The following is a 27540-nucleotide window of genomic DNA, read 5'->3' on the forward strand; positions in this document are numbered from 1 at the left end:
GGTTAAGTAAATCATGGGACATTCAGGCAGTAGAATATTATGTGATTCCTAAGAATAATATTTATGTTATACTTTTAATGATATCGGAAATTGTTCATTACATAAATATTCACAGGATGGTGAATGCTATATATAGTTTTATCTCAACTGTGATCAAAATGCATAGAAAAATGCCAGCAAAGAAATAGGCCAAGCGGAACTGTATTGCGTCTGGATGGTAGAAATATGAGACAATTTTGTGCCTTCCCCACCTCACCCCAACCCCTACCCCTGCTTTTCTGTAATACTTTTAAAAGTTTCTGCATGGAACAAGATTAGAAAAAATAAATTGCTCAACAAAAATTTCAAAACTCTGCAAATCCCCTCTCACACTGACGTTCCCTGTTTCAATTTTGTCTCACTTGTTTACAATTCCATTTGCTTTTTCTTATAAACGCTATGTTGCCGTTAGTGCCATAAGCACTAGGTGAAATTCAATCCAAAAATATGTAAAAACTGGAGTCACCCACGCACCAAGTCTTCACCTGCAGAGCAGAATCTTCAAAGGAACTGAGAGGTAAATGGTTCTCATGTTCAATTCCCACCTTCAGGCACAGGTCAGAAAGCACAATCAAATGCTTTACATAACATGCATCATATCTTTTGCAAGCAAGATTAAGAGGAAAAGGAACTAAAATCATGGATCCAGTTTTAGCAGCAGCCTGAACCTCCATGAAGAATCAGCTCAACTTAGAGGACCAGTTTGCTGAGGATGAGAACAGATCGGGTTTCCTTTAGAATCTGACAACCCCTGAGAACGTTCAGGGGAGTTTCATGTGAGTGGAGACTGAAGGTCCCTTCGAGGAATCTGCAGGGAGGAAAGTCAGTGCAACAACCTCCGGGAAGGATGTGCAAACCCCAGCACCAGAAGAGGACAAAACGTCCCAAACAGGACAAAGTGTTCCCAGCAGCCTCCTGTCTACCTCACCTGTTCTTGCTGGCTCCCCACAAAGCCCTCGAGAAGACTAAGTTCCATGTGGAATGACTTCTGAGCAGAAGCCAAAAAAGTCTGACATGTATTAAATATCATGCAATTATCCATTTGTGCCAGGTGCAAAGGCAAGGATAGTATTTGCTCTAAGGGTCAGTGTTTCACGAGGCCTTGCCGAGCCTTGACAACCGGGACCCTACAGATGTTCACCCTGCATCTTTCCTGGTGGGGGAGATGAGTCAAGCATAGATTTCTGTTATTAGAAATTGCCTCAAAACTCAAAATAAAATTGAGGTTTTGCTCAGAGGGTAGACTCTGTGAATGCAGTGGTGTTTGCTAATCCTGGGAATCTCGAGACACCCACACTCAGATGGGAGCTTTGTTTCTTCCTCATCTTTTCTGACTAGTGTCTGACTGCAGATCAAGGAAGGCTGGTGAGAAGTCTACCAAGGGCCTTAAACCTTTCTGGGACCAGGAGTGTTTGTTAAGGAGGATGTCATACATGGGATAGTCTAGTTTTGAGACTCAACCACACTTGACTTGCACTGAGAAGACTTTCATTCCCTTGTGTCTCTCATGATGTGGTTCCCGGTTCCCAGCTTTGGTCTCTCCTCCTCTGACCTCACGAGGGGCTCACCAGCTCCCCTTACCTTCCTGGGCGTGTTCTCAAATTTCCCTGGTGGTCTCTCTGACCAGTTCTGCTAAAGGCACTGCCTTTTTTTCTGTGCACATAAGTACTTGCGGCAGGCCCTGTCATGTCTCTTGTCTTGGAGTCCCTTCTGTGGTGACCTGACTTGTACCCCCTGCACCCTCCAAGTCCTGGAAAGCAGCTCTGCCCTTGCAGGATCCGTGGCAGATGTTAGTCCCTCCTTGGAACCCACGTCTAGGTCTTTCTGGTGCCAACCTTGCCTAAGTCTCACCCCCTCCCATTCCCTCCCCATGGGAGGGTCGCCAGGACTGTTGTCACCTCTGCTATTTCACTTTGGGTCCCCAGCTTTCAGCTGCTTTCCTGAAATTCAACGTGTTATTGACCTACTCTGAGGACAGCTGCAGGGAGATACCTCCTCCTTAAAAAGAAGCTTTTTAGGTAACTCATTTCCACCCCTCAGACCCAGGAGGTGAGGGTGACTAACTCAGCTTGCTGCTGCCCAGGAGCTACTGCAGGTTCAAGAGTGGACTTCCGGGGGGGGGGGGAGGGTTTTTCCCTTTTTCTTCTTTTATCCCCACAGCTTTATTGAGGTATAATTGATTGAGGTATAATGGACACATACAATGTTATATATTTAAAGTGTACAAGGTGGTGATTCGATTCACGTAGACATTCTGAAGTGATTACCAAGGTCAAGTTAATTAACACCTCCATCACCTCACATAAGTACATTTTTTTGTGGTGAGACCACTTAAGATCCACTTTCTTAGCAAATTTCAAGTACACAGTGCAGTATTATTGCTACAGTCACTGTGCTGTACATGGAATCCCCAGAACTTACTCATCCTGTAATTGAGGTTTTGTACCCTCTCACCAACATCTCCCCATTTCCGCCACCCACCAGCTCCTGGCGACCAGCGCTCCACTCTCTCTTTCAATGAGTTCAACTTTTCCTTGTTTTCGGATTCCACATGTGGTACCATCCAGTATTTGTCTTTGGTTTAACATTAGCTTCTATTCATTCTGTGTGAGAGAGACTGAAACAAGATGCAGAAGCAGAGACAGATCTCCCTGCACAAAAGGCAGGTCATTCAGGAAAGCAAGACCAAACTGCGAGGATGACCTTGCAGCCTCTGATGGCTGGGGTTGTACTGCCCAAGTATCCTCACCGACGTCATGAGATTTCACAGTCAACTGTGAAGCACGTGCATCTTCCTAAATAGAAAAACAAACCCCAGGTTATCCAAGGAGCATATCCTCCAGGTGTGGGGTAGCTGGACCACACAGTCCAGATCTTGTCCTCCCAAAAGTAACCTTCTTCTTGGAGATTTCTCACCCACGTTCTGGCCTGAGTAGGGATGCAGCCCTTCCCCTTAATTGTATATTTGAAAAAGTCTGACACTCAATAAAATTTCCTAAAGTCTTCCGGATTGTAAAATGGAAATATACACTGAAAGGAACCTAGATAATCTGGCTATAAGGTATGAGTTTTTTGGTTTTGTTTTGTTTTAGTTTATTCTTGGAATGCTCTGCAGAGAATGCACTCCTCTTGGGCCCCAGATTGCTGCTATATCAGATCCTGGGTGGACACTGGGGAATCCACAGATGACTTTCAGCAAGGTCTATTGATGCCCTGTAATTGTAACAGAATGTTTGTGTGCCTGTGCATTTTTCTGGGAATGGGGTCCACAGCTTTCATGAGGTTCTCAGAGATGCCTTTGTATCCCCAAATGGTAGGTACCATCTTAGCCCCTATAACTGAGTCCCACATACCTGGATGTCTCAGCTCCTCAAAGCCAAGAGATTAAGAGCAAGAGACATATGGGTCCTCTCTCTAGTTTCCTTCCTGGGCAATTGACCCCAAGAACAACCATCTTTTTCAAGGGGGACCAAGCCACACCAGTAGACAATTCAAAACATAATTGCCCTAGAAAAGGTATACCCCAACGTTTGGGATCATGTTAGCCAGCCTCTGTCTGGCTCCTGACAAGGTCCCATACAAACCAAAGTTCATTGTTTTATGGTGTAAAAACAGGAGACAATTTTGTTTAAAACCCTCACATCTTTTCTTCCTGGACTTCCAGTGAATTGGGTTTTGAGAATGCTTAGCAAGTTTTGTTTTTATAGAACCCAGTGGGGAGAACTTTAACTTTAACCTGTTTTATGTTCTCAGAAGGTTAGAACAATTAATACTGTGGAAACAATACCACGTATAGTCCCAGGGATAGCTGTGAGTATAAAATGATACATTAGTTTAATTCCCCCAGTGAATGGCTTATCATCTCTGTCGGCAGATGTGGCTTCACGTGTAATAGACAAAATCACACGGATACTTTTCCAAAGAATCCACGTTGGGCTGGTAGGAGAATAGTGGCAAAATCACCTGTTCTGACTTGATCAAATGTTGTTAGTGATGGATGGGGTCCTTGCAAACTGAAATAACAGTTTTGAGGCCCCATGGAAAGAATGGTCCTCTTGGGATGGAGAGGCCAGACTTATGGTGCTGCATCGGGCACTAACCAGGTGTGTAAACTTTGGTAAGTTACCTGTTCTGTCTGGATGCTCACCTGGGTACTCGTCTGTACAATGAGGCTCTCTGAGGTCCAGTGCAGCTCCGATTTCTGTGGGTCTATTGACTGTACAAATTTAAGTGCTTCTGAAAAAGCCTGGGAGGGAACACATGGCCTTAAATGTGGGCAAAAGGAGCTAGGGTTGGGGTTGAACTAAAACAGGTTCAGGCAATGGTTGGATTAAAAAATTATTGGGACGGTGATAATCTTATTTCACCATTTGGGATGTTCAAATGGACAGTCCAAAATGTATCTAATGATTGTATAATTCCCCACCTGTCTTTGGCTACATCAAAGGAAGCAAACTTGAGCTGATCTCCAGAAACAAGAAGAGGTACAAGCACGTTTGCTAATTAGGGTCACATTTTCACATCTACCATCATCTATTTGCCCCAGGGCACATGCTTTTTTATCATGGCTGTGATCTGAAATGACAATTGTACATTGGACTTCTATGGAATACATTTTAGGCTTATATTTCCCGGGAGGATTCAGATTCATGCAATGTCTACCCTCAGAGACACAGTGCAAGGTCCTAAGCCAGGGAAATATTATCTTTCTAAATAGCTCTATGTAGAGAATAATGGACATGCAGAGTGACCTCCACCTGCAGACCTTGGTCAGTGGTTTAAGCAATGTCCATGCAGTCCTGCCAATGATGTGCATGCTTCTCCCACTTCTCAGTTGATAATTTATTGTTGGTTAAACCTGAAGCAACCTTGGCCCAGTGGTGATATGGTAAAAGTTGAGTGTCTCCACCTACAGTGTCTACCAGCAAACTCAGGTTTGAGTTTCAGAAATGTTTTTGATAGATGAAACTTACAGCGACCCCATTAAAACTTCGATCCAACAGAAGGCACCATGTATAAGTATTTCCCAGTGAGCCCCAGGATAGCCGAGGATACAGTAATATCCAGGTGAAAATAGAACTCATATCATTTTATCCCCCATGTATTGAATGTTTTGCTTAGACCCAGGCAGTGACCTAGAAATTCATGGCTAGAAAGGTGATATTTCAAAATGTTTCTGAGTAAAATAATTTCCAGTAAATGTTATCTTCAAACACAAGTATTATGCTACGCTTGACACAAATGCAAGTCAGATACAGAAAGCCTAACCTAAATGAGCTTAAAGGGGAGGTGAATTCATAAATAACCAGGACACGTAGTGACATGGGTAGCAGGAGCCTTGAGGCAGTGGTGGAAACTGCCAGAGTTTCCATAGGACATGGTGCAGGAAACTAAGCTCAGCTTGGGTAGAAACCAGGTTGAAAGGATAGATTGGAGTCAAAACCTGTTCATAATGTTTTTGGCATTACAGGCTGGGACAACCTTAACCTTTAAAAAAAAAAAAATATATATATATATATTCCCTCAACGTGAACATTTTTAAAGCTAACGTGTTGTCCCATAGACTCATGCGACCTCTTAGGCAGTTGGAGGCCCCTGTTAGTTACGAGGTTCCCGGGAGGCCATATCCCAGCTGGACTGTCTTTTGAAACTTTTGAGATATTTATTGAACACCTCTTATGAGAAAAGCTCTACAAAGCATTGCAAGAAATTCTAGGAAGAATCACCTTTGAGGATCTTGAACTGTAGAAACAATTATCATTATCTTAAGAAAGATGCAAGGAAAGAGAAAATAGATGCTGAAGAGGCATTTGACGACTGTCAATCTCTGTTTCTGATAAAACTCTTTGAACTAGAAAGAGACGGATGGATCCTTAATTTGATAAAGATAGTAGTAGGGACACTTACAGTTTTGGGGGTCACTCCATGACTATTTTCTAATTGACTTAAGCAATTAGCATAACCTGTCCACTTGGCCACAGTGGCTGTTTAGGAATGAGTAAGTGACTGTCCACTGGGCCAGTGTGACATAAGGATATTGCTTCTGGCACCTGGGAAAGCAGCTACCTGGAGAGATGTTCTCTTTCTGTTATACGTGAACAAGAAAACATGCAGCCCTGAGAGGCCTCAGGCAGCCGTCCTGGGACCAGGGGAGGAAGAGACCTTGGACCTAAGACTGGAAAGAAGATGATGGATTAGATCAAGCCTTGTCTGAACTTCCGGGGGGGCTTCTAATTTACTATATAGGCCAGTTTGAGTTTAGTTTTCTGTTACTGAAAAGAGCTGAAAAATTTGCTAACTGATTAAAACATTGATCTTAAATTAAGTGGAAACATCACATTAAATGGAGAAACATTGGAGACATTCTCATTAAAGTCAGAAACCAGAAAAGATTACCACAGTTCCTTCTGAAATTCAATATTGCTTTATGTGGCATTAGCTTTATGTGGAAGTAGGACACATAATGAGGAATGAGATTTGGAGGGGAAGACTTACAGAGGATATTATTATTATTTACCAATTGTGCTATTTTCTATTTGGAAAACTTAATATAATCAACCAGAAAGCTATTGTAAGAGACTTCAGAAATATGGCTGGGAGTCAAGTATAGGGGGAAAAAATCTGTCATTCTCCTGTATACCAGCAATAGTCAGTTATAAAATATGAAAAATGAGTTCACTCACAATTGTAAAAAATAATATGTAGAACCTGGCTTTAAAATAACAACATTTTACAGAGGGCGGGCATTTCAGAAACATACTTGAATAATCTGCCATGTCAGTGGGAATGCAACCCCACTCAGACGAAAATGGTATACTCATTTTTGGAGCTCAGTGACGCAATGAATACCAAAAGATTTAACAGCTTCAAAACACTATTTCCTAACCTTTATTTGTCTAGAAATTTATCCTAAGGAAGTTACTAAAGACTTGTTCAAAGATTTAGTTCCAAGGATGTTCACTGAAATGTCTTTTAAAAATACAGGAAATAATTAAAATGTGGCACAAAATGGATCAAGTAAATTCATTCTGGTATTTTCATACACAATGGGATAGTTTGCAATTATTGAAAACATGTTATAAAAGAGGATTTGTTAGTTTGGAAAGATATATATGTATTTTTTCTTTTTCATATTCTTTGCCATTAGAGTTTATTAAAAGATATTGGATATAGTTCCCCGTGCTATACAGTAGGTCCTTGTTGTTTATCTATTTTATATATAACAGTGTGTATCTGTTAATCCCAAACTCCTAATTTATCCCTCCCCCCTCCCACCTTGCCCCTTTGGTAACCATAAATTTGTTTACTGTGTCTGTGAGTCTGTTTCTGTTTTGTAAATAAGTTCATTTGTATCATATTTTAGATCACACAAACAAGGGATCTCATATGATATTTGTCTTTCTCTGTCTGACTTATTTCACTTAGTATGGGAATCGCTAGGTCCATCCATGTTGTTGCAAATGGCAAGATTTCAATTTTTATGGCTGAGTAGTATTCCATTGTATAAATATACCACATCTTCTTTATCCATTCATCTGTCGATGGACATTTAGGTTGCTTCCATGTCTTGGCTATTGTAAACAGCACTGCAATGAACATTGGGGTGCAGGTATCCTTTCGAACCATAGTTTTCTCGTGATATATGCCCAAGAGTGGGATTGCTGGATCATATGGTAGCTCTGCTTTTAGTTTTTTAAGGAACCTCCATACTGTTCTCCATAGTGGCTGCACCCATTTACATTCCCACCAGCAGTGTAGGAGGGTATATATGATATAGTAAGTGAGAAAGAAGCTTACTAAGCAGTGTGCCCAGTGCAACCTCATTTTAAAGCAGAGGTGACATGCCAGTCGGTGGGGATGGGGAGGGGAAGACTGGACTAGATGTCTTAGGGGATGTCACATGGCGTGGAGGCCACATGTGGATCTCGAGAAGGTGGGAGTTCTCAGGGGAAGGAAACAGAGAGCCAACAAGAAAGAAAGCTACTATGTGCTTTGTTTCTAATTCTCTGCCCCTGTGGTTCCACAGATATTCAGTAAAACGCACTTGGTGTCATTGGATTTCCTGTGGAGGGCACATGGGGCTGAGTTTCCTGCTGTGTCACTGTGGGTGGAGGAGGAGTGTATTAGCTATCTACTGCTGCGTAACAAACGGCTCCGAAACGTAGTAGCTTTTCTCTCGCACAGCCTTGATGATCTTGCACAGTTAGAGGGGCTTAGCTGGAAGGTGCTGGTTCAGAGTCGGGTGCTGTCCAGGCTTGACGGGGGCAGGAGGCCTCTGTCCCTCACCACGTGGCCTGTCCATCCGACTGCCCTCAACACGCTCCCGCCACAGCGAGGGGTCAGAGAGAGAGAGGGCGCACCCAAAGCTCTTCAGGCCGGTCTCGGAGGTCACAGGACGGGAGCCACACAAAGGTGCAAACACCAGGAGACCACTGGGCCATCTTGGAGGCTGTGGGAAGAGAAGAGAGAGGTGGAGAAGGTGGGATGGGGAGGGAACCACGGTGATGTGAGGTCAGACATTTAGGGGGGACCACAGATAGTAGGCTGGATTCACCAAGCTGTGAAATCTGGGTTTGGAGCTAAGCTTATCTACATCTCGGAGGGTCACGTAGGCTCAGCTTGCCAAATGGAATATACACGGGCTTGGCCGCAGTCTCTTGCTCCCTATTGGGGAAAAGTTGGGGGTCAGAGAGAACGTGTTTGAGGTGGTGCCGGAGGGGATATGGATGGATGGTGTTAACTAGGGAACTGAGGGGCTGAGAGGCTCTCCCAGACTGGGAGTAGTCTTAGTAAAGGTAGGAAGATGGGACTGCCGGTGGAAGCAGGGCCAGGTGGGTCAGGCCCACCTTCGCAGGCAAGTGTGGGTTTGGTGTTGGCCATGTGCGCCAAGGAGATGCGGAGTCAGCAGGGGACCGGGTGCCCAGTCCCAGGGGTCAGGCCAGGGTGGGGGGTATGTGGGGGTTGCAGGCTACTGCTGAGAGTGGAACAAGAAGCGTGGGGGTGGGGCGACGGGGAGGGCTGGGGGCAGGAGAGGACCCTGGGGACCCCAGCAGTCTCGGCACCCACTGTGGGACCAATGAGGGGGGAGAGGCAGGGGGAGGGGGTAGGCTTAAGGCCAGAGGGGCCGTTGGCTCTGGCTGTGGAGAAGCTTCAGTGCCCGGGGCCAGAGCCTGGGCACATCTGGTCATGGCGGGAGGCACATCTGGTCATGGCGGGAGGATGGCTGGGAGGGAGCGGGGCAGGGCAGGGGCAGCCAAGTGTCTGAACACAGGGACTGGAGAAGAGGGGCCCGAGCGGGACCGCTGGAGCCCAGGATGCTAGCGTTGTGCTGCCTGAGTTCAAGCCCCAGCTCTGTGGCTTGCGGGCTGTGTGACCTTGGGCAAATCACTTAACATCTCTGTGCCTGTTTCCTCAGCTGTTGAATTGCAGGAAAAGTAGTATGTACCTCAAGCGTTGTAGTGAGGATAAAATGAGTCAATAAGTGTATGTTATGACATAATACATAGTAAGTGCTATGTCAAAGCTGCTGTTATATTACACATGACGTGTAGAGTATATATGAATGTATATGCAGTATAAAGAATATAAGGTATGTATTATACAGTACATATAGTATGTATGTATTTTATGTACTATATGGAACTATTATATATGCTATACATTTAATTATTATAATAAATACTACTATTATAACATACATATAACCTACTATAGTATAATTGTGTTTAATATATTTAATAATATGTATTTTACTATTATATATAGAATACTATATAATTGTACAAGCTGCTATCATAGATATACTGCATATACGATTACTGTAAAGGCTATTACTGTCATCCTCATTACTTTATTTTCTTTTTTGTTTTTTAATTGAAGTATGGTTGATTTACAATGTTGTGTATCATCATCTAATCATTATTCTTAGGATCCTTTCAATGCCACAGATGCTGAGGGTAATGGAGAAGCAGAGAGAACAACACAGAATTTTTGATCCCAGATAGTTGGGTGAATGTTGACACTGACTAGAAATAAAGAATCTGCTGTGTGTGTGTGTGCGCGTGTGTGGTGAATGTGGCCTTAAACGCAGAACCGTAGAAAGGGTTGGTAGAGCTCTCACAAGATTCTGGTTCAACCTGCTCATTTCAGCGACAAGAATGCCGCCTGTGCTTCCCTGAGCGGCCTCGGGCCCCTAACCCCTCCCTTCTTGCACACCTGGATTTGGTTGGAATCCGACGGATGTGGTCAGCACAGAGGTCAGGGCAGGGTCGCAGGGGAGGCCCCCCACTGGAAGCTCTGTTGTCCTTCCTTTACTTGGGGTTCAACCTGACCTTCTCCTTTGCCCCCCTGCCCCTCCCCACTTTCACTGACCATTTAGGGACTGCCCTCTGCCATCCAGGGCTGCTAATGTTTGCCTCTGGAGGGACTCCTGGTGGGAGGCTCAGAGAACACTCAGGAACATTAGCAGATCAATGCTTCAAAAACCCGATTTAATACAAGAAGGAGCTGGATCTTGTCTTGTCCTATTCTATTACTAAAATAATATACATTATAATAATATAAATTAAAATGTACAGACCAATTATTGACCTGGTTAATGCCAATTCATATGCCAGATATTGTTCTAAGCACTTTATAAATGTCATCAACTCAATGAATTCTCGAAACAAACCTGTGTGGGAGGCATTATTATTATTTCCATTTCCTCGAGGAAACTGAGGCACAGAGAGCTCAAGTAAGTAACCCGACAACACAAAGATGAGCTGGAGTTCTAATCCAGGCTGTGCATCTCCAGACTCCTGCTCTCTCAAGACTAGTATTAGGATTGATTCACTTCTGTGAATTTGAGGTCCATAAAGAAAAGGGAACAAGTTAACTGAAGGAACCAGCCTCTCGATGAGCAGGTGTAAATGTGCAGGAGGAGAGATGGCTGGCTTTTTGCAGGAGCAAAGCAGATGGTTTTGTAGAGGATAGCCTTGCAGTCAGTTCTTGTCTCTACCCTCCCAGGCAAAATAGTTGCACATCAGCGAGGTCTTTTTGGATTGATTCCAATAGCAGGAATTTTGTGACGTGGCTAATGGGGGGCAATCTGTTGCCTGAGCCTTTGATCTCCCTTCATGTCGAGGGGCTGAGCTGGCTTCTGGCTGGATGGACTTGGTGCCTCTCACTGTTCTGTCTCAAGATCTGTCATCTATTGAGCAAATATTGACTTCTTGAATTCACTTGTAACGGCTCCTGCAACAAAAGTCAATATTTGTTGATAACATATCTGAGGACTGAATAGTGAATAGTCTGCCCGTCAATAGGAGGACCCATGAGGGAAGCCTGCTTTCCTTTTCCTTTTTTTCTTAATGTTAATGATATATTTTCATTCATTATGTACAAAATATCATTTCAACAGGAAATCACTATAAAAATTATCAAGATATTTCACATTATTTTTCTTATTCTTTCAAATTCAATGTGTAATATCAATATATACTTACAATACATCACAATTTGTTTTTTAACTTTATTGAAGAATAATTGACAAATATAATTGTATATATTTAAAGTGTACAACCTGCTGATTTGATATACACAGCCCACTGCAGAATGATGACCATGATCAAGATGGTTAATACATCCATCCTCAGTGAACATGGGGTGCAGATATCTCTTCAAGATACTGATTTCATTTTCCTTTGTGTGTGTGTATATATATGTATATATATATATATATATATATATATATATATATATATATATATATATATATATACATATATATATATATGCAGGAGTGGGACTGCTGGATTGTATGGTAGTTCTATTTTTAATTTTTTGAGGCCCCTCCATAATGTTTTCCATAGTGTCTGCACCAATTTACAATCCCACCAACTGTGTGCAAGGGCTCCCTTTTCTCCACATCCCTGCCAACACTTGTGATTTGTTGTCTTTTTGATGATAGCCATTCTGATAGGTGTGAGGTGATGTCTCATTGTGGCTTTAAGCCTCCTTTACTTTTAAACCAGATGTTCTCTGTTTTCCGAGAGTGGTCTCCAGAACAACGGGATTAACATTACTCAGGAACTTTTTAGAAAGGCAAGTTCTTGGGCCTCACCTCAGTCCTGCTGAATCTGGGGCTCCAGTGTTGGGGCCCAGCCGATGGTGTGCTGGTAAAGTTTAACAACTTGCTCTCTGAAAAAATGCAAATATTTATGTATATAAGTTTATTATAAATTTTACAGGTATATAGGATAGTTAGCACACAATCTACAAATGATAATAATATAATATTCAACATTCCCTATTATAAATTTCATAAAGCAAATTGATTTTCACAGAATACTTTCATTGATTTTTGCAAAACTTTTGTATCAGAGACAAACTATGGTTGCAATTGATGAATAAGTGTAGTTGCAATGTTAATGTTGGTTGGTATTTTTGTTTAGATTGAGGAGTAAGATGAAAGTGAAAGAAATGAAGATATATGTTACGTTAGAATGTCACTTGTTTGTCCATGACATGAGCAATGTCTTTGCCAAGTCAATAATGGTTTTTAAACACAAATGCTGGAAGACTGTTTCCTCAATTTTTAAAATTTATTTTTGTTTTTTTTGCTATTCACAAGGTAATAGCTACAGGCTGACATGTTTAAGTTTAACCTGTATTATTAAAAATTCTCCATCATTTTCTTAAGTCTAGACAATCAACAAAATAACACGCCAAGTCCAGACCTGTGGCCTTTGCCCATTTCTGTGGTGTAAATACTTCTTTGATGGCCAAGTTCATGACACCACTGAATGAGAAATTAGGAAGAGAGGTGCAGCAATGCACCATTTTATGCTGTTTCCACCACATGATCCAATAGATAGATGCCCTCAAGAGCAGTGTAACAGAAACATGAAGTAAAATAATTAGGAAATGCTTTTAATATAGTTAAAAACCATAATTTCTTTATTAAACATTTTTAGGATTTATTTTTTAATGATAACTGTGTTTCACAACTGGCTTGCAAAATTCCTGCAAATGTAACAATTGGCTCTCAGGAGCTGTTCTGAATTGCTCCAGGACACCACTGGGTCCAGTAATGTGTGTTTCAACAAGCCCTCCAGGTGCTTCCGATGACACTCAATTTGGAGAACCACTGCTTGAGCAGATGCCGAAGACAAGAAATGCATTTACCTGTAATTAACCTGGTGCTGCCTGCTTGGAGCTGGCCAACCTGATGCTCTGCTTAAATGTTTAAGCAAATCCAGATTTTGGGAGGAAGGGAGGAGTATTGTCTAAAGGGGTAGAGAGGAATGAGAAGATGTTTCAACTTTGAATCTTTGCTATTTTTCTTCCAGATTTGGCCCAGATTGGTAAACGATTAATAGACAGCCAAAGAAACCCTAGACCAAATTTGTGGCCCACTTTTATCCTCTTGAAACAAAATTGCAGCCAACGTAACTGCTCAAATGACATGTCTTCTAGAGTCTAAAAAAAACTGGTTGATTTATTCAATAAGTACTTCTTAAGCACCTACCATGTGCCAAGTGCTCTCTGGATACTGGAGATGCAGTAAAAGTCAGATAAGCAAGATAATTGCTGGAACTATTATGGGCTACCAAGTAAACAGAATAAAATGATGTCATAGAAGGTGATGGATGGGAAGGGGCTAATTTTTGGTCAGGGTGGTCAGGGAGGGCCTCTTTGAGGAGTTGATGGTTCAGTGAAGAACTGAGTGGTGAAAAGAATCCAGCCAGGGAAGTACCTGGGCCAAGAGTGTCCAGGCAGAGGGGACGATAGTGGTAAAGGTCTTGAGGTGGGAGCAGCCTTGATGTGTCCACGGCCTGCCTGGCAAGGAGGCCAGGACGCCTGGGACAGTGTGACTAAGGTGAGTATGTTAGGAGATGTGTCAAAGGGCAGACCAACAGGGGCCAGAGCAGGTAAGGTCTCTGAGGCCACAGCAAAAGTTCTGGATTTCATTCTAAGTGATGGGAAGCCTTTGGAAGGCTTGAAGCAGGGGAGTGATTGGTCTTGTTTGTGCTTTAACAAGATCACTGGCTGCTGAGGGGAGAATGGGCTGCAGAAAGCAAGAGAGGAAGCAGGGGGTGCATCGGGAGACTGTTGGAAGAGTCCAGGGACCAGACAATGCGGCTCGGAAAGGGAGAAGCCAGGTTCAGGAGGCATCACAGTCAAGAGCGGATTGGACTGGCTGAGGAATCGTGACAAATTCTTTGTAAGAACACGATGAACCATTAACCCTACCATCTTTAAGCAAAATGAACTAGAATTCTCTGTATTTATGCCTGCTAATGTCTTACCCACACCTGTCGATCTATCACTTTCTACCTTCTTCACAGAATCATGTTTACAGTGTCTTGGGAAGGTGGTGGTCTCTTAATTGGGTGGGCGGCTAACGAAGCATCACTCAGAAGACCCTCCACGAAGACTCAGTTTAATCCTCCGAGTCCAACCCCGAGCTTAGGCTGATAAGGGCCAAGCAGGAGTTAAGAAGAAAGCTCGCCGGCAGCCCCTTGTGCACCTGTGTGCAGGTGGGGACAACTATTACCTGGGTGTGTCTGTTCCCTTCCCCCTCTGCTCGAATTGGGCGAGTGGACCCCGTGTGCGGATCTGGGGACCTGTACCTTTCCCGTGTTACCTGGCCAGGTTGGGGTGGGCACTTGGCCAGGAGTGGGCTCGGTTCCTGAAGGACACTGGCCTGCAGGCTGCTTCCCCAGTGGTTGGTTGACAATGTCCTTTGATGTATATGGAACAGGAGCTGTCACCGGGAGATTCCCAGGGGTCCTCAGCCGGCTGCGGAGGTCATTATGATGGTGCAAATTTTGTAAATTTTTCAAGATATGGTTTGTAGTCACTGATTAAAAAAACAAACAGAAACACCTCCTTTATCCACTATTCTCTGAGAATATGGCATTTCATGTAAATCCATCTTTCATATATGCCTTTAAATATCCAGGCAACTTTTATGCCATGACCATTTTTGAGCATTTTGGAAAGATGTCTTTCTAAAGCAGGTGACGCTTAAGCAGCGTGTCTACGTGGCTTAACTCCCCTGCTGACTCACATTCACCACTGTGACTGTCAGTTACTGCTTTGCACTGTAATGCAGCGACACAGCGACTCCATGCCCAAGGAAGCTGACCTCTGTGTGAACTTAATTGTTCTGTGTAGAATTGGACCCTCTGTCCAGTGTTTTACATGATTAGCACCCAGGCTGAGAGTACCAGCAAACAGGGGTCACCCTTTGCTGTTCCTTGTTAGAAAATTGGTGCTTTTAAGAAGATGGATTTTATGGGGGGGGTGGGGGGGGTTTCACCTAAGTTAGCTAGCCTGCTGTTACTGAAAGCAGAAGTCTCCAGAAGTGATGGGTATGTGGTTTTTTTAATCCATCTGAGTAGAAGGCACTATATGTGACCCACCTACATTCGTGTATTGTTTATCAATACAAAACCTTTTTAGTATTGGTCCTGGTTCATAGAAACAGGAATACAGATGAGTCATCAGGATGATAAAGAAAAACACCTCCTGGGTCATCCAAGCAGAAGCCGAAGGAAGAAATTTGACTGGGACAGACCAGGAGCCCCCGAGGATGTAAAATAACATCAGTGAGATCTCTGAGTCACCAGTCCCTGCTACTCAGGCCACGCTGCCCTCTCACAGCCACAAGACGGGCAGCCACGCGTGGACGCGCTGACGGGGAGCTTCGGGCAGTCAGTCACAGCTGTAATGCATCGCAGTTTTCTTAGACCTGGTTTGTGCATGAAAAGAACCTGGCTCCTCGGGGAGGTGACATCATGGAATCTTCTAGAAGGCCCATCACCCTGCTAGGATGTGTAGAAGCTGCCTTGCTCCAGAGTTTGTGATGAGAAGAATCTGATGCAGTCACTGACCTGAAAACATAGATGGTGTCTTTCTTCCAGGCCCTGGGTTTTGGCAAACAGAAGGCTCTCCCCGTGCTCTGGGTCAGACGTCCTTATCTTTAGTAGCAGTTAAGCCTCCAACAGTAAAATCACAGGCGGCACTGGGACGAGATTCTTCCAACAGGCCAGACACCAGAAGGCGGCCTTCTGAACTGAAACAGAAGAGAGATGGACCAGGAAAGTGTCCCTGTTTTGCCTGCTGTCTGTTCCCCTCCTTTGGGGACATAAATGCTTCCTTTGCAGCTATTTATACACAGATGCAGGTAATCTTTTCTTTTCTAAAGAAAAAGATCAAAGATTGTCATTGTCTGGGTCACATCAAACACACAGCTTTGACCCCTTCCTCTGTTTTCTGTGGTAATTGGCTGCGTGAGCCACCAATGAGGCAGGTGAGGATTGAATAGGATGGGACCATCTGGGCTCGGGCAAAGGCGCTTTCCTCGATGCGGGGCGGGGGGGCGGGTAAGGAACAGGGCTGCCCTGGGCTATTGGCTCTTGCTTGAAGAGAAATCCACGGTCTAAAGACTCTCTTTCATTCCTTGTTTTTCCCCTAGACCCGAGGGACGGGCACTCCACCTGTCCTGTAGGGGGCGCTGTTGGCAAAGTCTTCGTGTCCTGTAAACCGTTGAATTGAGTCTTCTGGGCCATTACTGACCTTGGTTTACAGAGTGCTTTTGAGGAGTAAAACCCTGTGTTGGTTACAGAAACATGAGGAATGCCTAAACATTAAACAAGACAAAACCAAAATAGAACAACAAAACAACCAACCAAACAAAATACCCCCCAAAACAGCCTCCATACCACCTTTCCTCCCTACCCCCAGCAATGTCAGCGCAATCATTTCATTCCTGGTCTCTTTTACTTGGATATGTGCTTGTTTGCTTGTTGTGGGGAGGGGCTTACGGATTTCCTGAGCTGGAGATTATCCGTACTTTATGCCCAAATAATAGGGCCAGAAGATCTCCCTGTTTTCTAGGTGCAGGGAACACTGTCTGTAACCCCCAGCCATCCGATGATGCTTTACAAAGAGCTTTCTGAACACTGCATGTCATTTGTGGAGGGAAAAAAATGCCTGCATTTAACTTCTGTCTTCTAATCTTCAGCTGACAGAAACCGGGAAACTGCTCAATTTCATATGTTTACTTCAAAATGCCCCATGTTAGCCAAGTGGCTGACTGCTCTGTTTTGCAAACGCAAGGCACCACCATCACACCTGCCCTTCTTTTCTCTCCCTGTGTTGGCTGATGCTTCTGTCCAAAAGGCAGGCTTTCAACAATTTGCATCCTGATTGACTGACCTGGATTTCTGCAGGGAGCTGAACACTAAAGCCAAATGGATTTAACCAAAACTTGCTTTGCTGGGGTTTTTAGTCTCTTTCAGAAACAAGCCTGGGACATGTTTTATGAGACAGCTGAAGGATATTATTCAAGAACAATGGTACAAGCCAGAGTCACAGTAAAGAGGGTTTTAGGGTTGGATGAAACCTTGGGTTATCGTCCCAAGTGTTCAGCTATTCAAGAAGACTCACGGGCTTCTTATGTGAGCATCTGTTGAGACCAAGTTTCTAGGTTCATTACACCGTGGACTGCTGAACAACTACAGCTGGTCTTTTGATTGTCTGTTCACCTGTTCATATTTGTTTTGAGCTCAAAACACACAGCTATTTCAATCCATCTAACCAAGAAGCCTGGTACCCAAAGTGAGATCTGGTCCCATGGACTTACTTCATCATGATCCTTGGTGGTGCTGGGGGTAAATCCAGGGATTCATAACCTCTTGACAGCTCTCATGGACCCTGGTCAAGGCCATCATCACCGACCACAGTGGCTTCCAGATGATTCTTTGGACTCCAGTCATTTCCTCTTCCAATCCAAATGCACTGTTTTCCCAGGCCCCGGGATTATCATGGTACCTTCCCCAGTCGAAACACTTGAATAGCTCCCTATTATTTTTCTAAAACAACCTTTTTAATTTTATAGAGGTTTTAAATTTACAGGGAAATTACAAAGGTAGTACAAAATTCCCAAGTACTCCAAACCCAGTTTCCCTTATTATTATTTACCATTAATGTGGTGCATTTGTCACAATAATGAACCAACACATTTACATTATTATTAACTAAAGCCCATACTTTATTTAGATTTCCTTAGTTTTAACCTAATGTCTTCTTTCTATTCCAGGATCCCATCCAAGTACCACATTACGTTCATCATGTCCCCTTAGGCTTCTCGTGACTGTGGTCGTTTCTCAGACTTTCCTTGTCTTTGATGATCTTGACAGTCTGGAGGAGGACTGACAAGGGATTTTGTAGGATGCCGCTCTATTGGGATTTGTCTGATTTTTTTCCCTCATAATTTTGCACTGTAAAGTTTCATGGGTTTTGGCAAATGCATAGTCACATAGTCATCATTACACTTTTGGTCAGCTAAATAATGGCCCACCAAGGATGTCCACATCCTCAGCCATGGAACCTGTGACTATATCCCTTTGTATGGTAAAAGGAACTTTGCACATATGATCAACTTGAGGCTCTTGGAGTGGGGAGATTATTCCGGGTTATCTGGATGAGCCCAATATAATCACAGGGTCACAAGGGTCCTTATGCTTGGGAGGCAGAGCTCACAGTTGGAGATATGATGGAAGCAAGAGGCTGGAATGATGTGAGGAAGAGGGCCATGGTCCCAGGAATGCAGGCAGCCTCTAGAAGCTGAGATAGGCAAGAAATGGATTCTACCCTAAAGCCTCCAGAAGGAATACCACTATGCTGCCCTGTTGATTGTAGACTTCTCACCACCAGAACTGTAGGAGAGGAAATTTGTTGTTGTTTTAAACCACTAAGTTTATGGTAATTTATTGCAGCAGCAATGGGAAATTAATATAGATTTTGGTACCTGGAGGTGGAGTGCTGCTGTAACAAATACCTAAAAACGTGGAAGTGGGTTTGGAATTGGGTGATGGGTAAAAGCTGAAAGGACCATGACAGAAGAGGTCAGGGTTGCCTTGAAAAGTCTGTTGGTAGGAATATGGATGTGAGGACTCAGGAGGAAGCAAGAAGCATGAAAGAGAAAGCCCGTGTTGTCTTGTAAAATACCTCTATTGTCATAAACAGAACACTGGTGGAAAAATGAACATTAAAGGTGTTTCTGGTGAGGGCTCAGAAGGAAACGCAGGAGCACGTTATTGGAAACAGGAGGAAAGGGGATCTTTGTTACGTAGTGGCAGAAAACCTAGCTGAGTTTTGTCCTATGGTTGTAGAACTTGAAAGGAAACCACAACTTGTAAGGGATGAATTTAGATATTTAGCTGAAGAGATTTCCAAGTAAAGTATTAAAAGCACAACCTAGTTCCTTTTTGCTGAGAAGAAAGAAATCAGTTGAAGAAAAGAATTGTTAAATAAAAGGGAATAAGGACTTGAAATTTGGGAAATTTTTAACCTACCCAGATTGCAAAAGATTCCAAAATTAGAAGGTCCACTGCTGGGAAAGTGTGCTCTGGAAAGAAGGCAAGGTGTAGCTGGACAAACTTTTGCTAGTATTTCAGAGGAAGAAAAGAACACAGTTTTCAGACACACAGGGCTCTCTAAAGAGATTAGGTTTTTGACTCATGAACCCCCTCAGTCCTCTCAACAGAAGCCAAAAATAGGGATGGAATTACCTGGGAAAGATCTGTGGGAGAATCTCTTGTCTAGTGGAGTGAATCCCCACGACCTACGTGGGATTCAACAAAAACCTGCTGGTTTTTGGATGTGATACCAGCAGAAACACCACCAGCCATTATGTCTGTGGTAATTTGTTTTATAGCAATGGAAAACTAATATACCTCCCAATATACACCTACCTAATATCCGTGCTTCCTGTCTTTGTCGAAGTACCAAGTTTTTTTGTTTTTGTTTATTTTTTGCTTTTTTAAAGACTTTATTTGTTTAGAGCAGTTTAATATTCACAGCACATTGAGGGGAGATTGAGGGAAATGTCTCTTATAACTCGTGCATCCACAAGTGCATAGCCTCCTCCATACATCCGTACCAGATGATACATCTGTTACAATTGATGAATCTACACTGACACCTCATAATCACCCAAAGTCCATAGTTTGCCTTATGCTTCACTCTTGGTGTTGTACATTCTATGGGTTTGGACAAATGTATTACGACATGTATCCATCATTGTGGTATCATACAGAGTATTTTCACTGCCCTAAAAATCCTCTGTGTTCTGCCTGTTCATCCCTTTCCCTACCCACCAACCCCTGGCAACCACTGATTTTTTTTACTGTGTCCCTTGTTTCACTTTTTCCAGAATGTCATATAGATGGAATTAAATAGTATGTAGATTTTTTTTTTTTTAATTTTTATTTATTTATTTTTGGCTGTGTGGGGTCTTCGTTTCTGTGCGAGGGCTTTCTCCAGCTGCGGCAAGCGGGGGCCACTCTTCATCGCGGTGCGCGGGCCATCTCACCATCGCGGCCTCTCTTGTTGCGGAGCACAGGCTCCAGACGCGCAGGCTCAGTAATTGTGGCTCACGGGCCCAGTTGCTCCGTGGCATGTGGATCTTCCCAGACCAGGGCTCGAACTCGCATGCCCTGAATTGACAGGCAGACGCTCAACCACTGCGCCACCAGGGAAGCCCTGTAGATTTTTTTTTAGATTGGCTTCTTTCACTTAGTAATATGATTTTAAGTTTCCTCCATGCCTTTTCATGGTTTGAGAGATCATTTCTTTTCAGTGCTGAATAATATACCATATGTATATTACCACAGTTTATTTATCTATTCACCCACTGAAGGGCATCTTGGTTGCATCCAACTTTTGGCAATTATGAATAAATCTGCTATAAACATCCATGGCAGGTTTTTGTGTGGAGATCGGTTTTTAATTCCTTTTGGTAAATATCAAGGGTATAATTTCTGGATTATATGATAAGAGCAGCAGTTGTGCTCAGCTACTTTTCCCAACCTCCTTCCAACTGGAGAGAGTAAGTTCTGCAATTGAAAAATAAGTGGAAAATGGGACTTCTAGAATTGTTTCTTAAAGTAGAGGAAAAATGGCCAGGAAATGCCTCTTTGGTCTTTCTCTCCTTCCTTTTTCTTGTGCCTGGAATCTAAATAGGATGGCTGGAGATTAAGCCACCATCTTGGACCATGAGGATAAGCCATGGATGAAGCTGGAAGTCATGTGATAAGGAAGGTGGAACAGAAGGAGCTAAAGAACCCATGTCCTCAATGATGTTATACCATAACTGCTATACTCACTGTAGACTATCAGCCCCTTGGACTGGGGTCTGTAATAGTTTTTCTTTGCTGAGTAACAAACTACCACAAACTTAACAGCTTAGAACAGCACGAATTTATTATATCACAGTTTCTGTGGGTCTGGAGTCCAGGCTTGAAATGTGCTTGTGCTGTTGGGCTTGCCTTTTGCACTTCTGCCATCCCTGTGAGGAGAAAATGCTCAGGATAGCTTCTGGTTAAGATGGATGAAAGGTACATGGAGCAGAATTGAACCCCACTCATTGTCTGGAGCCAAGTCCAGACAATCCCAGCCAAGGTCAGCCATTCTTAGCCAAAATGCTGCTGTATACAAGAGTGAGAAATAAACGCTTATTGTTGTATGCCACTACAATTTTGGGGTATTTGTTACTCAGCAAGAGCTGACTAATAGCATTCTCATCTATTCTCCTCACTGCCAAAGTCTCTGTTGTGAAATGCAGACCTGGCTTGTTACTGGTTGGTGTACAGTGTCTGATTTTTCCTGCAGGATGAAATTCCAAATGCTTTTCCTGACCTGTGAGCCCTGCCTTGCCCAGTCTCAGCTTCTCAGTCCCATCTTGTTCCACCATGACCCTGACTCATATGCCATACAAAATATTTGAAGGTCAGAGGCATACTTTGGATTTTGACTCCTTCATACTTTTGTCTTCTCCTTCCTTCTGCCTGGGCTCTCATCCCATACCTGCGTTGTCAATTCCTCCTTATTCTTCAAAGTGAGCTCCACCCTGTGAAGCCTTGCTTTGCTCTCCCAGAAGTGGCCCATTGGTGACCCCGTGGCACGTCACAGACAATGCTTTTGGAGGACTCATCCCACGGAATTGCAGCAGATTGTGTCTGTAACCTGTCCTAGGCTGATCGCTTTGGGGAAGTGGCTCTTTTATTTTTGCTCGTGTACCTTATGTCTCTGCCTAACTCTTTTCCTGGCACATGGTAGATGCTCAAAGCAGGTGTAATGAGCAAATTTTAAGGGGCATCATTTGGCAGACTGCCCTTCTAGGCAGTGAGATGAGCTTGTGGAAAGCAGATGAATTCTGAGGTCTCAGGCAAGCAGCATTCCTGTGGTTCTCAGAGTAACTCTGCCAGGGAAGGAGATGAGCATGGCAGAATCTGGGTTCAAGACTCTGCAGGCTCCATTCCAGGACAGATGAGGAAGCAGCAGGACCACAGGACAGAGGGTCAGGAGCGCCAGCTTGCAGCCCTGCCTTGTCACCAGCTTATCCCTTGTTTCTCTGAGCTTCAGGTTCTTAGCACAACGAGGCTCTTGGATTTGAGGGTCTCCCTAGGCCCTCCCAACTCTGCTGTACACTTGCTGCATTCCATAGGAGTTTGGAAGCAAGGAGTCCCTCCAGAATTCCCCAGGTCCCCAGGAGGCATGTGGAGCTGTGAAGGATGGGGCAGCTGGATTATGGGAACCAGCCTCTTATTGTGGGCAGGGAACTTGGTTCTTACCAATGTCCCCTGTACGTGGACTCTTCTTATCTGTTTGCTGGTTAAAAATGACACCAAAACTTAGTGGCTTAAAACAATAATTTATGATTATTTCTCATGCTTTTGCAGGTTGGCTGGGATTATCTGGGCAGGCATGTGCTTGTGCAGTTGCAGTCAGATGGAGCTGGGCTGCAGTTATTTGAGGGCTTGACAGGGTTGGACATCCAAGATGCCTCATCCACGTGGCTGACAGTTGACGCTGGCTGTCAGCTGAGGCTGTCACTAGAGCACCAGTGTGTGGCCTCTCCACGTGCCTTGGGACTTTCACAATATGGTGGCCAGGCTCCAAGCGGGAGCAACCCAAGAATGAGAGTCCCAGGCAGAAGTTGCAGGACTTCTTATTCTGTTTTTTAATTTTTAATTTTATATTGGAGTAGAGTTGATTAACAGTGTTGTGATAGTTTCAGGTGTACAGCAAAGTAATTCAGTTATACATATACATGTATCTATCCTTTTTCAAATTCTTTTCCCATTTAGGTGGTTACAGAATATTGAGCAGAGTTCCCTGTATTATACAGTAGGTCCTTGTTGGTTATCTATTTTAAATAGAGCAGTGTGTACATGTCAATCCCAAACTCCCTAACTATCCCTCCCCACCACCCTTCCCCCCTGGTAACCATAAGTTCGTTCTCGAAGTCTGTAAGTCTGTTTCTGTTTTGTAAATAAGTTCATCTGTATTTTTTTTTTTTTTTTTACATTCCGCGTATAAGAGATATCTGATATTTGTCTTTCTCTGGAAAGACTTCTTATGACCTTGGCTCCGAAGTCTTAGAAAATCATTTTTGTCCCATTCTTTTGGACAGGCCAGTCGCTAAGGCAGTCCCGCCATCTCTCCATGGAGGAAGGTTGAGGAACTTGCATCATCTTCAGTTCAGCCTGGGAATGTGCTGAGATATGGATCTTGGAGCTGGAAAATCTTTCAAGACTGGAAAAGCCCAGGTGATGTAGCTGAACATCTCAGGGTGCCTTGGTGGAGTGATCCCCAAGGCGGAGAGGGTTAGGAGAGTCTAGATCTCCTCCCATCTTTAATCATGGCACCTTTCTGAGGTTCAGCTTCAGATATATTTTTTTAAAGCAGTTCCATGGCTATTAAAGGTAATGTCATGACTGAGGTTCCGTGTGGGTCCCTAATGTCTGCTGAGTGAGTTGTTCCCTGGGGGCTCGAGGCCAGCGCAGGTGCCTGCAGCAGACAGATTCTCCATCTTGGCTCGACCTTATAAAAGGAGGTGCGTTCTTAGATTGGGGCTTCCCAGGAGCATGGGCAGAGCTCAGAGAAAACGCTTCTCTTCCCATAGGAAAAAACACACTTTGGACCTTCATTAAATTTCTCACCGGTCTTTAGGTCTCTTAGTGTCTGTTGTCAAAATTAAATACAAAATGGAGACCAGAGCTGAGAATTCCCATAAGCCACATAAGCAGAACTAAATCTAGCTTATACTTGGGCTATTTCTTATAAATGTCTCTGAGAATCATAAAAGAAACCTAGGTCACCTTCCTAAAAATGTATCAGATAATCACTTGAAACCAACCCCCTGCCACCTGGACACCCCCACCGTCATCACCCATCACTGTAAAGGTGAAACAATCTCCCCATTTTCGCTTTATAAACCATCCTGTAACGTCACGCCCCTGAGCGTCATATCAGTTTTAAATTTGAAAGCTCCCAGTTTGCAAACTGTTCTTAATATGCACAAGAAACTCTTACTAAGTACTATTTATTAATCTAGTGATTTTACTTTTGCTAATTCTGGATTTGGGACACTGTTAACTCAGTTTTCCACTTGAAAATTGGGTCCACAGTTACACCCTGACGCACCTGTCACACTTTTATCCTCTGGTGTATCATGAAATTTAAAGGGAGTTACTAACTGAAAACCCTTTTTTTTTTTTTTAAGTTAATTAATTAATTAATTTTTGGCTGTGTTGGGTCTTTGCTGCTGTGCGCGGGCTTTCTCTAGTTGCAGCGAGCGGGGGCTACTCTTCGTTGCGGTGCATGGGCTTCTCATCACGGTGGCTTCTCTTAGCTGTGGAGCGCGGGCTCTAGGCATGCAGGCCTCAGTAGTTGTGGCTCGTGGGCTCTAGAGCGCAGGTTCAGTAGTTGTGGCACACGGGCCTAGTTGCTCCGTGGCATGTGGGATCTTCCAGGACCAGGGCTCGAACCCGTGTCCCCTGCATTGGCAGGCAGATTCTTAACCAGTGCGCCACCAGGGAAGTCCCTGAAAACCCTTTTTGAAAAAGCCCATGGGCATCATCTTCCTGTGCTGTTAGTTGTCATTTTTCCCATTAGACTAAAATCTCTCTGTATCTCACTTGGTGCCTTATTTGCACACAAGCGGCTCTCCATGGGGTTGAGACTGGAGCTGGAAGAATTGCAAAGCTCTAAACTGTCCTACTGTTTCCTTGGGAAGCCCTCCACGAGTCTCTGAATGGCCCCAAGTCCAGTGCTTTGAGGAAGATGTTTTGCTCCTAAAAGGGAGAGGGCTGTCTTTTCTCTCTTGATGGATTGGTGGCCAGGCTAGGTGACTCACCACGGGGGTCAGGGTGCACAGGGAGTGGGGAGGTCTTGGCTGGCCGAGCTGCCTGGGGAACTGCTCCCAGGCTGGGCTTGTCATGCTCCTTGCCTGTTTTTAGTCATGGGGGTCACTGGGTTCTGGGGCACATGGCCCTGACTCTCCACTCTGAGAAGCGTAGAAAGATGGGTTGAGGACAGTCCAGGTCCAAAACCTGCCATAAATTTGTCATGATTCGACATGACAAAAGATTCCCTTGTAGGGCACTGCACTGCGTCTGTGTATTTGTGTGTGTCTGATGGAGGCCTGGGAAGAAGATAACTCGAGGACGGTTGGCTCCTCGACCACATGTTCTCGGCTCCTCTGGGTGTTCATGTCAGCAGAAAGAATGCAGAGCAATAACTGGTCCCTGGGAGGGCGGCACTCACCCTGCCACCTCCCTCTCCCTAGCATTAGCGCTTGGCTTGTTCTTCAGAATGATGAAGTTGAGTGGTTCTTTCTGGCACACGTGGCTGTTCCCTGGTGGGCCTGGCGGCAACAAGAAGGGCTCTTTCTGGGCTGATGCAACCAGACAACGCTGAGGTCCTGAGTCATCAGTAACGGAATCTATCTTGGTTAGAGTCGAGTCTGAGACCACAGCTTGGGTGCAGGTAGTTTTCTGGGAGATGATCCCAGGAAGCAGGAGGGTGAGACAGGGGAGGAGAAAGAATCAAGATGAGAGTGTGCTACTGTAAGAAGCAGAGCTCAGTTTTGCTAAGACGTCTGAGAAGCATAGGGCAAGTCCCCCTGCAGGACAAGAGACCAGGGCGCTTACCACCAGCCTCTCATGCCCTCATGGTTGTGGGCAGCCCCCAGGGTGTTGACTTCCCTGCCATCCTGGCTGCTCTTGTGCTGGGCTTTGGAGGGTCCTGTGGTGCTGTAGAACAGCAGTCCCCAACTTTTTTGGCCCCAGGGACTGGCTTTGTGGAAGATAATTTTTCCACAGAAGGGAGAGTGGGCATGGTTCAGGCGGTAATGCAAGCAATGGGGAGCAATGGGGAGCTGTAGATGAAGCTTCACTCACTCGCCCACTGCTCACCTCCTGCTGTGTGGCCCGGTTCCTAACAGGCCGCAGACCGGTACCTAACCAGTCCATGGCCCGGGGGTTGGGGACCCCTGTTGCAGAAGGTTCTAGGGTGGAAAAGTGGATACACTGGTGGGATGGGCTTGAGGTGAGAAGCTGTCAGTGAGAGGTGAGTCTGTGCTCTCAAGGAACTGCCCGTGAAGCACGTTAAAATCAGAGGTGGGCTGAGTAGATGTGATGTAGGGCATCCTCTACTTTCAACAGGACAACCTCTGATGATCTCTTGAACCATAAGGAGCGATGGGCCCTTGGGACTTAATGAGAAGGAACAGGAGCAGTGGGTTAGGTGGTGGGCTTGACTATTTCTGCAATGTCTAGAACAGAATTGTTACTACTGATACGTAGAAGACCCACCACTATTGTTTGCTCCTGGCTCTATTGTTACCAATTTAATATATTTTCTCATCTGAGACCAAAACTATTTTATAAAAATATGTGCTTTGAATTTACCTTCAGTTTTACCATTTTCCACTCTTCATTTCTTTAAGCAAATCCCAATACTTGAAATACTTGAAGAGACAATGACCAAGAATTGCCTAAAGAGCATAAGCAAGAGGCTTGGTGTAACCAGATCAGGAAAAACATAAAACACACACACACACTCCATAGTCAAACTGCTGGTAAATCCAAAGATAAAAACTGGAAGGTAGCCAGAGGAAAAAGAATATTACATAAAGGAGAACAAAAAGACTATTTCTTCTGTTTGGCTCTCTCTCTCTCTTTTCTTCAATTACATGTATGTCCTCTTGATAGTGTCCTACAGTTTCTGCAAGTTTGTTCTATTTTTTCACTCTTTTTTTCTTTCTGGGTTTCAGTATGTATAATTTTTTTTTTTTATAGCTACTTTATTTATTTATTTCTTTATTTTTGGCTTTGTTGGGTCTTCAGTTCGTGCGAGGGCTTTCTCTAGTTACGGCAAGTGGGGGCCACTCTTCATCGTGGTGCAGGGACCGCTCTTCATCGCGGTGCGCGGGCCTCTCACTATCGCGGCCCCTCCCGTTGCGGGGCACAGGCTCCAGACGCGCAGGCTCAGCAATTGTGGCTCACGGGCCCAGCTGCTCCGTGGCATGTGGGATCTTCCCAGACCAGGGCTCGAACCCGTGTCCCCTGCATTAGCAGGCAGATTCTCAACCACTGCGCCACCAGGGAAGCCCAGTATGTATAATTTTTATTGAACTATCTTCAAGTTCATTGATTCCTT

This window comes from Balaenoptera acutorostrata, chromosome 15, assembly GCF_949987535.1.
Source record: "Balaenoptera acutorostrata chromosome 15, mBalAcu1.1, whole genome shotgun sequence".
Classification (NCBI taxonomy): domain Eukaryota; kingdom Metazoa; phylum Chordata; class Mammalia; order Artiodactyla; family Balaenopteridae; genus Balaenoptera; species Balaenoptera acutorostrata.